At 36.8% G+C, this 12,865-nt stretch overlaps 1 pseudogene; it reads right to left on the reverse strand.

The window, feature by feature from the left end:
- Positions 1 to 10,008: 10,008 nt before the first annotated feature.
- Positions 10,009 to 10,120, reverse strand: LOC128852444 (U2 spliceosomal RNA; annotated as a pseudogene).
- Positions 10,121 to 12,865: the final 2,745 nt, after the last annotated feature.

Here is a 12,865-nt window from a genome sequence, read left to right on the forward strand (position 1 = left end):
AAAAAAAGCTAAATTTTAAATTTTTACAATTGTAATCCACACTTTTCTTGATACTGATGTTTATTTCATTGTTGGAGACAGACTAAAATGGCTGCCTCATGCTGCAAGCATTTTATAGCACAGGAAAAATGGTTTCTGAAATGGAAGGGTTCATATACTTATACCAGGAGACTTACCCTTGTGATTAGCCTCCTGTGACCATTTCAGATCAGTACACGCATCACCTAAGCAAGCCATGCATAGGAAACCTCTTCAATTCATGAACCTGATTGCGATCTTCAAAACAATTCCATCTTGAGAACCATGATTTTCAGATATTTTCAAGCTAACATAATTAAATTTCAACTATATAGATGAAACACAGTAGAGAGTGTTAAGAAATGTTGACTTTCTCCTTAATAAGAATTCAAAACCTCATACTAAGTGCATCTTAGAAGATACAGCCGCAATAATTTCAATTCTTGCAAGTCACATTGCCCTCAGCTTCTTGATTAAAAGCAGTAACCATGTCTGTTATAGCTAAGATAAATAAACAGATATTTTCTGGCAGTTTAGTGCACAAATGCAACCTCCTAACCCTCACCATCAAAAGGTCAAAAGCTGCAAAACCTAGTCCATTAACCTCTGTAAATGGTTGTGATATTAAAAACTGACTCTTAATATCCAAGGGTCATGATCCTGTGCAATAACCATCAGCAATAAAGAATTATGACTACAGTACATTATCCATCTATAAAATGGCCATTTATGACACCAGCACATCGGCTATCTGTAACAGAAATGGACCACCTCTTTCTAAAAATCATTCCACATTTTCAATTATAGGGTTGTGATATAAGCTGTGAAAACTTATTAAGTTTTAAAACAGAGCACAGAACTACTTTATGTATATTTAGCAAAACAGAAGAAAAAAACCACAGGTTAATGCAGCTCAGTAGAAAATAACCATTTAAAAAAAATTGTTCTCAGCCCATTATTCTGTGCTGTAATACAGAAATTTCAGGTTTAATTAGACACCATCTCTTTATCGGAGATCCATGGATGGCCTATCAAGATGCAGAGGGGCTTTTTCAAGGCAAGGGTCAGCTGCTTTGTGCTTGTAGCAACCTTTTCTGGCTGTTAAACACAGCTGTAGCTCTTCAAGCAAAGCAAGGATTTTAAGAAAGTTGCTGGGGAAAAAAATTCCAAACCAACATCGTGTGATCAGTAAAAAAGAAATGGCTCTGGAAAGAAATAGCAAGCAGCATACAGCAGTCATACTTTTAGTGATGTAAATATCTTCTTAATCTCAAAAAGTCTATTTTCAGTGAAAGTTGACAATTCAAGAAATATAATAAACAAAAGTGAAACAATTTGTGAATTTTTCAGAATGTTAAAAATAACTGTCCAAATAGGTAAAAAAAAAATCTTTGCCACATGATATGTATATACATACAAAGATATATGGACTTTTTCATTTGTATGACGTCCGTTTAAATTGCTGAGATATCTGTAGAAACTTAGGCTAGTGAGTTATTTAATCAGTCACTAAAACTTTGATGATACATTAGCTTGGAAGACCTGCAAAAATCCAACCCACTCTCCCTTTTAGAGAGCAGCTGGTCTTCCTAATTAAAATGGAAAAACTTCATCCATCTTCATTTGCAGAGAAGTCACCCAGACAGAGACAGAACTTCAGCACCCTATTGTAGTTTCACAGGATGTCTGAAAAGGCCAGTGAGGAAATAGAAAATAGCCATTATTTTAATTTTGACAAGAGATACAGAGAAGCCTTTTATTTGTGATGAGATGTGAGAGGTTACCCAGGCTAAAAGCAAGTAACGTACCGATTTTTTTATTTATTTTGCATTTAATGAATAATTTACCCAGCCATGGAGTCAACAGCTCCCTCCCAGGAATGGAATTAACTACATTTACATCTCCCTGCCATTTTATTCCGGTCACTGAAAAATAAGGAAACATGAGGGCATGAAAACACAATGCAAATTTCAAATGAGTCTACATTAAGTTAAGTTGTTTTCTAAAGAAGGCGTGTGTGTGGGGGGGTTGTACAGTCTGTAGTAATATTAAAATCTCTGCCAAAATAACATTTATGTGCTCTTTCCTGCTTCTGATCTGTCAGTGCTCTTTCAAATTGTTTTCTCAACCTATGAAGCAGAAGAAACACAAAGAACTAACCATGTCTATCTACCTACTCACATAAGACTAGATTCAGGATGGTGCTGGGCATTGGGACACAGAAGTGTAGCCTCTACTCATAAAGTGGTGACATTGAAAATTATCTACAACCCTCAGTCTTCTGGAGAACCTACCTTTGGCCAATGTTGCCTGCAAAGATCAGAGAGGCGATAAGAGCGGGTACCTGGAGATACTGAGACACTGTGACACTGTACAGATCAAAAGTAGGCTACATTTCAGCTTATTGCCTTATTCTGTATAAACAAGATCACACGAACAGCAGCAACTTTTGTCTCTTCCAGGTCTCTCCACAGTGTAGACCCTGAAGAAGAAGTCTCTGCGATATTTGTTTTATTAGGGCAGTAGAGGCCAGTTTATCTTCTATTCTACAGTTCTTTGTGCTGAAAGAACAGAACATGCAACGTGTTGAATTCAGTGGCCACAAAGGAATTATTTTATTAATGAGATTCAATACTAGACATTTACCAGCTGAACCCCTCATTTTCAACGGGCTTACCAGCTGCCAAGCTCTGGAGGATGCTTTAGAGCATCTTTTCCCTTATCCGTGTACAACAGCTTACTGTCAGGGTAGCCCAGCTATGGATGGCTCGCCAAACCTCCTTCATGCAGGGATGCTAAAACACCACAGCAGAATCTGTCTTCTACTATCATGGTTAATAAAACTCTTAAAGTATAACTTTGCCTCAGACACTGTGGTCTTTCCCAGAATATTTTATTTGCACCTATCAGCTATTGCTCGAATTCAAGAGCACTAAGCAAGGCAGACGTGTGTAAATAAAATGACTTGATGTACATGCACACGATGTAGAAGCAAACTTCATTTGACCATCTTCTACATTTTATATTCACTTTGTCTTTGAAACCTTAATAGGTTTTAAGTATGCTTTTCCATAAAGTATATGCTTTTTTTTCACTGCTTCATGCATTTTTGTCACTCTTAGCCCTACTGATATACGGGGACAAGCCCCCTCCCCTTTATTCTAAAATATCAGGGCCTAAAATAATGTAGACAATATCAATAACTTTTTAGATGATAAGAAACACAGATTTTCCTTGAATATTTTCCATCATGATATTAATCTGATTTTCTGTTATGATATTAATCATAATTTTGAAAGTGTTAACTAACTGAATGCTTACACATTACTTGATCTGTTTACCGTTCTTACAAGTTTTATAGGCAAGAAGAAACATAAAGTTCTTTGTATGATCTACCTAGAATAACAAGTATTCAGTCATTTAAGATAAATGAGTTGCTTAAATTTCTTACTGCTGATAAGTTGTGCGGCTCCATAACAGAGATCGTCCTTATTCTGATGGAATAATTTGAGCAGCTGGTGGTAATAATATGAGACAGTTATGACTCTAGTCCTAGCCTAAACAGGTCCTGACATCGTTTTGCCAGTTGATATTTAAAGTTCATGCTTTCAAAATAAAGAAGTTTTGATGATTTTATCTATAAAATATCTATTACAATAAAAAAAATTAATTGCAGCTATTGTGCATATGGAATTTTTTATAAACATAAACGAGTTCATACTTTCAATTCTCTCAAGATATTTGTGGGAAAAGCTTCCTGAGTTGATTAAATTCCTCAAAAATGTCACATCATGACCAGACAGCACCCCTCACTTGTCATGTTAATTATTTACACAAAAGGTAGATATTTATCTTTGTCCATGCTAATTGCATCATGTTACTCCTTTGAGATATTCTTCTTAGCAGTAAGGTATTCAAGACTTCTATTAAACTTTTCATCTTTTTATTCATTTAGCTAAAAAGACTTTAATTTTATTATAATATTGCAAATTAAGAATAGTAATCCTGTAAACAATCACTGAAGAAATGGAAACGGATGACACCACCACCAAAATCACATAGATATTTAGTAGTTAGCTGAAATATGATTTGACAGATGGAGCAACCACAACTGGCATATAATTTATTGAGTATATATTACTGCATAATGGACATTCAGCTACTTATAATAATTATAATAAGCAGATATATTCCATGCCACACTCTGTCAAGAAAACTCTTCCAATTATCTCTCAAAACGGCAAGGTTAGCCAATTCTTTCATGGGGCACAGTTTCCCAAGACTTACATGTTTAGTCATGGTGCGAGCAAGAGTTGATCCCTCTAAGAGGTTAAACACAGGTTTGCGAGCTGCATAAATCTTGATGCTTTAAACAATATGCCAGATTTCAAATTATCTCTGTGAAGCTATTTTCCCAGTTGCTGAAAATATTTGATTTCAGTAGCACCTTTCAGAACCCAAACGTTCAAGCCTGAAATACGACAGAATAGGAAAACCCTCATGATCCTTCAACTCAAAAAAATGCATACACCTCAATGAAGCAATTATGCAATTATAAGTCCATAACATATTTTTCATGTGGATCATTAATAATTCAGGCTGTAATTTGGCAAGGTCAAAGCTTCACTGGCATTCCTTAAGTTGTTGGTTGCATTTAGGATGTTTTGTTATTTCTTTATAAAAACAAGTGTAAAATATTCAGTTGAGATATCTGTATTACAGTTATAAAGTAACTGAGATCTGCTGTGCTCAGATCATATACACTTTCAGTATTTTTAGCCTGTTTTTATGTAGAAATAACCATGATAATCAAAAATGATACCGAAGACACATAGACATAAAACCTCTCACCCTAATATGTAAATAAAAAGTTATGAAGTTCTTTTTATTACTGAACTCTGACTCTCATTTGTGAGCAGACACTTCCAGGCATTTGATTACATACCATGTGGCTGATGGATATAATTCTTGTTGTGTTTGCAGCTGTACTAAACTGGCATAAAAATCTGCTTGGTGACCTTATGAGATTTTGATATCTGACTAAGAAGTAATATATATTAAAACAGATCCTTGCTTATAGGTACTTGTGCAAAGTAACTGTTTCAAGATTCTTCTTCCTTCACACAAAGTCTACATATGAAACAAACATTACACAAAATACCAGGGTCTTTCTTGGGGGAAAATTGCTGTAATGTACCACAGAATATGTACTCAGAAAATCTGGTCTTTCCCTAACAGACATTCTTCTCATCTCACATCTTATACGCTACATGTTGAACATCGCAATTCCTATTTTATTTTATTTGGAGGTACCAGGAGTATCTTGAGCTTTTATGTGTCTCTTTATTTTATTGATCCTCTCTGCACTCTTAAAAATAATGGGATTTTAGAATCACAGGGCTACTAAAATTTATCTTTCTCACTTTCTTGTTCATTCCTTTTTAAAACATACACATTTAGAGTATAACATTTTACATGATCGGACGTGATCAGTCAATTACTAACACAAAAAAAAGGGAAAAAACCTCGATCCTGTCTATTAGAGTTTACTTTGTACAGAGAAAAGACACATATACAGTTACATCTTCCTTGTTGTCTGCCTGCTACCAGGCTACCCATCAACTATTTTTCTGAAATCTTAGTTTGTATAATGCTGTGTGATAGGCACGTATGTCCTACTCACGATGGTGAATTAAAATTCTGCTTTCAGTGAATAGGATTAATTGCCCATTTAACCAAAGCTGGATTCATTCTCTTATTGGGGCAGGGGAGAGGGGAAAGGGGGATGCTGGAGGGTTGAAGGTGGGAAAAGCAAGGGGCAGAGTGCCAGCTAGGCTGCAGTATTCAGTTACAAGTGAAATTATTTGCAATTCTGAGTAATCGCTTAGGACAAGCCCTTGCACCATTTTATCTATACATGACTCTAGGCCAAAGTCAATACTCATAGTAAAATAATGAGATGAAGCTAACTAAGCCCTTTTATTAATGCTCCAAGGAGCAAATCTGATGCTTGAGCTTCTCCCGTGGAAAGTATCCTCTTCTTCCTAAAAACGAATAAGTGGGTCATGATGCCCAACAGTAACCAGAGTTCCTGTCTCCAAAAGACCAGGGAAAAAATTCTTCTTTTATTTGTGCACCATATCATACATTGCTCAGCTGCAGGTGGAGGCATATGAATTTTGCATTACCTGAAGGCTTATTAGAGAAACCTGTCTCCCTCCTAATAGTTTTTCCTGACTTGGGGAGAGGAAAATAACACAACAGAAGTCCAATAAACCTGAAGGAAAAAAACAGTACACTGTGTGAGGCATGTGTTTCCACTCTTGCTACTGTCAGCACTATAAAGCAGTTCAATAACAAGAAATTCTTCAGCAATATGAGAAATGGAGCTCTCACTGTTGTATTTTTGCAGTGTACTCATGTTATCCCAGGAAACTTTTCATACTGCAGCAACTGGTGATTTTATTTACAACTCCATAAAGAAGTATTCTTTGCCTCTGTTTCATTCTTCTGTTTGTTCATGACGTGAAATCCTGTCCATCAGGTGATCAGTTCCTTATCTGTAGTTTTCTAACTTACGATCCTCCTATTCTGCTATAACTTTCTGTGCAGTCTTCTGCATTTCACATCCTGACGTATCTCCAGTTATCCAGGAACAGGCATTGCAATATTGCAGACTCAACATATATTAGTACATATGAAATGCACAAATATAACAGCGACACAGAATTTCCCACAATTATATTACATAAAATCAAAGGTTTTGAATAAAATACTGCATTTTAGTTCCTTTAAGCACACATTTTTTCAAGTGCCTATAAGAGAATTAGTGAACCAATTTCCTCTGGAGTTTAATCAGGCACTTCTGAAAATCTTACCTGCTTCTAAGAACAAGAATAAGTGCTGAAATGCTTACAACTCCAGATGCAAGTTTGTCTTTCAGATATAAATACAAAAGGCCCAAACACTAACAACACTGGATAACTTCTGCTGTGGAAGAAATAATTAATTTGAATTTCAGAAATTAGGTACTACCAGGTTGGAGTTATTAAAAAAAAAAAAAAGCTGTCTTTACAAACTGTGTACGGTGAACTAAAACAATTGAACAATCAAATAGAAAATTACAGTTAACTTGGAGAATCTATTTATATGGACCTGGCTTTAGAAAGCCTATTTGCAAAATCTTTATCTACCTACGAACCACTAAGGGGAGGCTTATATAATCCTTCAAGAAACGGGTTAAAACCCACAGATAGGCATAATCCAGAGTCTAGAAATGCATCTCTCAATTTCATTTTCTTCCTGGTAAGAAACTTAGAAACAACACAGCCTTGGTGTGAAACCATCTATGTGGGGCAAATGCATATAGGTCATGCAGAAAACAGTATGTTGCCATAGCTATCATTAGTGTAATACACTTCACAGCAAGTCCTACTGTGAGCTAAATTCAGGCCCAGTGGGTGCTGCACTATTGACTTCAATGAAGCTGCACCTGCTTATGCCCTATCTGAATCGGTCCTTGCGTGTTCAATAAGAATAATATTTCAATCACTGACATTCACTGAACACTATTTCAACAGCCTCTCAGTGTGAATTCCTACTATAAAATATCTTCTGTGCCGTAGCTGGCTATTCCTCCCCACCCTGCTTGCCCTCCCCTCCATCATTTCTCGGAGCAGTCCTCCATCACATTACAAACTATTTCTGGCAGCACTGATCCAGTCATTGGGGCAGACAGAAGTCATATGCAATGTGAGGGATAATTTTCTTGTGTCTTAGAAAGCTATTTTGTTTGCTGACACAAAGTTTGGTCACTCTTAAAGCATGCCAGGAGATACACATTACCATTTTTCCAATGTTGACCATTTAGAGGCAGCAGCTGTTTATCTAAAATTTGACAAAAATTTTACGGTCTTAATTTTGAGGAAAAAATGTGTTGCATATCCTTTTCCTGTGTATATTTTATAGTTGATAGACTTTGTCAGACCTATAAAATCTCTTTCTGGCTAAGGGCAATTAAATGACATTTAAAGCAGTCATCACCTGAAAACAAGGCTGTGTGACTAATGGATATTTGTCCCTTTGCTGCATGAGGTGATGCCACCACTTACCCATTCTTTTAATCATATTTGATACCTGCAGCTGTTTTCCCAAGTTTGTGATTTCATCTGTTCCACAGTATTTCCTTCTTCCTAGCTGCTCTTTCTACTTTGTCTCTCTTGTTGCCTCCTCAGTCTTGCCTCTGCTCCTGGTCTCTGGTTTGGAACAGATTTTCTCACCTTCTCTTAAAAACTTAGGGTGTTTTATTTCCCATTTTCTTAGTAGTATGGAGAAAAACTAATCTTTGTAGTAACATCTTTTTATTTCACTCTGCAATGGCTTCCCTAACCTAATTGCAGAACATATGTGTGCTTAAAGTAAAAATTCCAGAACCCTTTTTTTCTGCACATATGAGGAACTCTCCACCACTCCCTTGTGGCCATAAGATACTCCCAAAGGAGAACAGTAACACGAGCAGGGGACCACATCCATACAAATGCTCATGAACTATGTGCCATGTGATGCAACACGGTAAATACCCCATTATTCTTTCCTGGGACATGAGAAAGAGTTCAGGTCCCTACAAGTCAACTAACCTTGCATTCTCCTTTACATAATACAACATTTGTGGTAATACCTGTCAAATGCATGGAATCCAGTCCAGCATAGCAGAGGTAAGAATGGAAGGGAGCAGCTGAATCCCAACCTGTGTAAGGACTACTGGATGAAACTTTTTTCTGAAAGTTATAAAGAGGAGCATTTTTTCTGAGAAAAAATGAATTTTGCTCTTCTATCTCCCAGACGAATGCATAATAACAAGTAGCTAGCAGACTGTCTTGGAGAAGATAGGGTTCTTGTCCCCTTCCACACGGGTTTTAAAATAAGCATAAGCTAGTTTCCTGAACCCACATGATTGCTCTGTATGAACTTGACTGTTCTGAAGGCTTTGCCTAAGCCTGATCAATACTTAAAAGCTTGGAAATGCTAAAAAATTAAGCCCAGTATCATGCAATATTACCATGCCTAAGTTATTGACTGATCCGAGTTAGAGAGACATATTTTTAAAAGAGTGTGTAGATGTAAACTCATTTGATTACTATGTGACTTGTGAAAACTTTACATATCTGCATCTAAAAAGCAAGGAAAATATTGATTCTTCAGTATGTACAATTACTGGGATGAGTGTTGGGTTTGGTGTTTTTTTGGTTTTTTTTTTTTTATATATATATAGAGAGAGAATTTTAGGAAAATTCTTACACTTTCAGGAAAAAAAAAGAATCATAGTATCATGGAATGGTTTAGGTTGGAAGGGACCTTAAAGATCATCTAATTCCACCCCCCTGCCATGGGCAGTGACACCTCACAGTAGACCAGGCTGCCCAAGGCTCCATCCAACCTGGCCTTGGACACCTCCAGGGATGGGGCAGCCACAGTTTCCCTGGGCAACCTGTGCCAGTGCCTCACCACTCTCATGGTGAAAAAATTCTTCCTAATGTCAAATCTAAATCTTCCCCTTTCCAATCCAAAGCCATATCCCCTCATCCTGTCATCACATACCTTTTTAAACAGTCCATCTCCAGCTTTCTTGTAGTCCCCTTCAGGGACTGGAAGGCCACTATAAGGTCTCCCTGGAGCCTTCTCTTCTCCAGGCTGAACTATCCCAACTCTCTCAACCTGTCCTTATAGCAGAGGTGTTCCAGCTTTCCAATCATCTTTGTAGCTCTCCTCTGGACCCGTTCCAACAGCTCCATATCCTTTCTATCTTGAGGATTCCAGAACTGAACACAATACTCCAGGTGGTGTCTCAGGAGAGTTAAGTAGAAGGGCAGAATCATCTCCCTCAACCTGCTGGCCACGCTTCTTTTGATGCAGCCCAGGATATGGTTGGCCTTCTGGGCTTTGAGCACACATTGCTGGCTCATGTCAAGCTTCTCATCAAGCAGCACTCCTAAGTCCTTTTCTGCAGGACTGATCTCAGTCACATCATTCCGTAGCCTGCTAGATATTAAACTGATGAGAACAGATACTACACTTGATCTTAACAAAAAGGCCAAGAAGTGAATGTTTTTGGAGCACTTGTACAATACCTCTGTTTTATTTCTGGAAGCTGTATGTGTTCTCTGTCATCTACTGACCTCTGAAAGATGCTCTTTCAACTGAGTGAAACGGGGCATGTACTGAATGTGAGCAACGAATATGATGACCTCGAGGCTGTCAGATATGAAGTCTCTTTGGAGCATTGTGCCTCATTTATGTCGGCTGGGGAGGGTTTGTTTTCATAGAGTTGAAATCTGAAAAATGGAAAAATGTTTGAAAGAAAGCCTGATGGTAGTCTAGTTGCTATCAGGTGAACTTCTACAAAAATCATATATTGAAGATTATTAACTCAAGACTGATTGTCAGAGTCTGACATCAGAGTGATTCTGAGTTTTACCTTGAATTTACATCTTCTGCACAATTTCTTTCTGACAGCAGAATAATGTTGCATTGAAATTTATTGGAGGAAAAACATAATTCAGTGGATTGCCTCCTTGTGAGGCTATAACCTTAGAAGGTATGTAACTAAAAGCTGCAGGATCTTTCAGATATGATTACTTGTATAAGTCTGACAGGTTTAATGTTACTCAGTGGACATTCCAAATTTGAAATATTCAGGGATATGATTATTTACATTTTAAGCCGGTTTACCTTTATCTGGTCACCTTGGCAACACAGAGGAATGGAAGCAACACATAAAAAGAGTCTACTTCTCAATAAATACTTACCATACAATTGTTTGCATTTACAACTCAGTACAATACTTTGTTGAATCAAGACCGGGCAATGCTGTTTAGCTTAGGTACAAAAGTACAAAACGTAGTAGTGAATATTACTTCCTGTTTCAGCAATAATAGCAAGAGCATAGAAGAGACATCAAAAACTTATATTGATTACAAAAAGATGAAAACTTGCCAGTATTTCCATCCTATAGAAATTTTTAATTCTCAATAAAAGTTGCCCACTAAATTTTACAGGTCAAACTTTTGCAATCTTTGAAAATGGCTTTTATTTTCAGTACTATGACATTTCTTATTTAAAAATAAGAAACGACTAATGATGGTCTGTAAACCTTTAAATTAAAAAAAAAATAATTTAAATTGTTTGATCCTCCTTTGATGAACTGTGAACACTAGATCTCTTTCCCAGAGGTGTCATTCTGTTTCTCCTTCTCTGACAGACGAGAAGGGAGGGAGTAAAGAAGGGATGAGTCTCTTGCTTTGTTCAAGAGAAATAATTTCTGGTGATCAATTCATTAAACTGCTAGTAAATGTTACATTTCACATATCCATTTTACATGAATCTTGTCAGTACTATATAACCTCTGTCAAACACGTGAATCACACTGTGAATATCAGGCTTATTAAATGGACCTACATTTTCCTTTAAAAAAAGGCCACATCGCAAATAAATGCAAAAAATCCAGCGTGTTGGATTGAAAAAAAGTGTGATACTTTTAAAAGCCAGCAGTCAGAAAGTATGCTTGTAAAGATATGTATTTCTCACCTGTAAAATGTGAAAGTAAGCTGGAAAGAACATTAAAGTTAACTCTGTCTTCTACCAACATGAAGTAATAACATCTCGAAGGACTAACTCAAACAAAGTCAGTGACATAAATATTCTTTTAATTTTGCTTTAGATGCAGTTTTTACATTAGTATCTAAAAGTTCCAGAAGCAACCTGGACCTAAAAGACACTACATGAGAAAATTGTTCCAATCTGGTTTGTTGCCAGACCTGAGCTGATAAAGATTCAGCTGCTCAGGCCCAGGTCAGGTTTGGACGCAATTCTATTATAGCAAAGTAACCAGAACAAAATATGACTTTACTTTGTATTTTAAACCAGCTTTCCCCATGTGCAAACAAACACCAGAGCCAATAAGGTTAAGAGCTGAGGTGGTGCAAAGGCCTGGTATATAAACAGGCTGCTAGGATAAGGTTATTCTAGAAAACAAACAAACAAACAAAACCTAAAAGCTGTACCTTCAGAATGAGTTTATATCGGAGAAGAATCTTGCATCATGCAAGTTGAAGTATCTTTGATCCAGCACTCAGTCCTAGGGCTGGTGATGGCATGTATATATTCAAAATATAGCTTGTCAGTATAAGACTAAGAAGTTTGGATTCTATAGAAAATACGATGGAAAAAGAGAATCAAGACAGGCAAAGGGAAGCAACTTGCTCAGACAGTACAACAGATTAATGACAGAGTAAGTAATATAATGCAACTTTCCTGCTTCGTGAGTTAGCGACTCATTAGTTCTTGCATGTAGTTCAGTGTCATAGAGCAAAGTTTATGACAAATAATATGGAGAATTTTACTCCCCCTTACTCAAATTTTTTTCTCCATTTTAATATGTGGAGATATGGAGCATTGGATCCAGAGCTCTGAATCATTTCAGCTCAAAGCAGACATATAATACATCTAGAGTACAAAAAATATCTTTGGTCCTAATCTTTCATTTTTGTAGGTCTCTGGACAGAACAGAGAATGAATGCAAAATAATTGGGCCTCCTCCACATCACCTTGAGATTCTCTCATGCTGTTAAAATCTAGTCCTGAACACACAGTACAATGTTAGGCTGCTTTAAAAAGCAAATATGTTTATTTTACAGGACTGTTATATTCTCCTACCAGTCCCAGCAGTTTTGAAGATGAGTGATTGACAGTGATGCTAAAAATTACTTCTCTGCAATAATTCTCTCTTTTTGATATGCCATAGACCAGTTCATGAAGTTCATCTTTTCTAGCAGCGTTTTAGATATCAAAT

Source organism: Cuculus canorus, chromosome 5, assembly GCF_017976375.1.
Source record: "Cuculus canorus isolate bCucCan1 chromosome 5, bCucCan1.pri, whole genome shotgun sequence".
NCBI lineage: Eukaryota > Metazoa > Chordata > Aves > Cuculiformes > Cuculidae > Cuculus > Cuculus canorus.